The 1,623-nt window shown below is 43.2% G+C and overlaps 1 pseudogene; it reads right to left on the bottom strand.

Annotated features, from left to right (window-relative positions):
- Positions 1-716: 716 nt before the first annotated feature.
- On the bottom strand, positions 717-1,022 carry LOC120363239 (cytochrome c oxidase subunit 6A1, mitochondrial-like; annotated as a pseudogene).
- Between the last annotated feature and the right edge of the window lie 601 nt (positions 1,023-1,623).

Below are 1,623 nucleotides of genomic sequence, written 5' to 3'. Positions count from 1 at the left end.
GCTTTCATCCCCACCACTCCACTGAAGCTAATCTTTTTCTTGATCATTAATGACATTCATATTGTCACATCCAATAGTCATGGTTAGCCCTCTTCTTCCGTGATCTCTCAGCAGTATTTAACCCAACTGTTCACACTTACTTCTTTGAAACACCTGTTCACTTGGATATGGAGACAAGGCAACATACTTTTTGGATTATCCTTCACTCTCACCAACCATTTCTTCTCATCCTCCCCCTTTTTTCTGGATGTTGTACGTGTTCCAGACTTCTAAATATTGGCATAGAGAAGGGCTCCATCTTGGACTGTCTAATCTCTAACAACAGTTCTTCTCCAGATGATCTCACACAGAACCATGTGTTAATATCGTCCATAAATTAGTGATTCCAATAATTAGAACTCAGCTCTGGCATGCCCTCTGGTATCTATCAATATCTAATAGTCATATTAATAGTGACAGCTAATAGCTAAACTTCTGTTTGCCCTTCTAAAATCTGTTCTTCCCTAAGGATTTTTTTTCTTTTAAAGTTTAAGTTATTTGTTTAAGCCATCTCCTGCCACAAGCAAAGGGATGGAAGATCAGTATACAAGTCATCATTTGATTCAGGTAAAGAAGGTGAGCTTAAGTTCCCATATACTTTCTCTGGTCTGTGTGCAGAGTAACGGTCCAATCCAGTGCTGTGGTCCCCGGTGCCCAGGTAGTGGTCTAGACTCTTTTTATTTATCTTCATAGCCAGTTGGAAGTGGATTCACATGAGGGTTATGGAATAGGGTATGGTTACCCTCTCCCTAGGGAAATGGCTTGATCCTAATATGGAGATGGGGGCTGAAGATGAACTTGAGTCTCCTGCTCTTTGTGGTGTGACTTCAGGAATACATTCAGCATGCTGACTCCCACCGCGGGGAGCACGACGAAGAAGATGAGCGTCTTTCACATGCGAGCTGAGCCTTCTCCACCATGGGCAGCACTCAACATAGGCTGCCCAGCTGTGGGTGGGACCAACCCAGCAGCTGAGAAATCGGAGACACAACAACTGTGGCTGTCTTCACCTTGGACCGCTGCAGCGCCAGAAGCCCCTAAGGTTTTTTTTCAAGTCTAAGTAGTAGCACTGTTATCCTAGTTGCTTCAGCCAACAAATATAGAGTAACTTTGGATTCTCATCTTTATCCCAAACCCCACCAGTAATCTATTAACAGACCATGTCATCTCTGACTTCTTCTTACCTCTAGAACTCAGTCTGAGAGCTCAGTCATTACCTTTCACCTGGAAACTGAATAAGCCTCTAAGTCATCTGTCTGTTTCTTCTTTTGCCTTTCTACATTCATAGTCTGGTTACCTACTGCAATGTGACAAACTTTATTAGGGCCAACTAACTTGAAAACAAAAATGATTTTATTGTTTTCATGGTTCTGTGTGTGGACCGGGCTTGGCTGAGTGATTATTTGGCTGCTCTCACTTGGTGTCTTTAACACAGTTGGAAGTAGAGAATGACTTGGGCAGTGAGAAAGTTGGACCTCCCTCTCTTATGGAGTCTCAGGACCTGTCCTCCCTGTGTGATCTTTCAGCAGAGTAACCAGGCTTCTTCCATGTAGCTAAAGACTCCCAAAGTGAGTGGTTCAAGAA

Source organism: Saimiri boliviensis, chromosome 4 (assembly GCF_048565385.1).
Source record: "Saimiri boliviensis isolate mSaiBol1 chromosome 4, mSaiBol1.pri, whole genome shotgun sequence".
Lineage (NCBI taxonomy): Eukaryota > Metazoa > Chordata > Mammalia > Primates > Cebidae > Saimiri > Saimiri boliviensis.
This window is presented reverse-complemented; position numbering and strand designations above follow the sequence as displayed.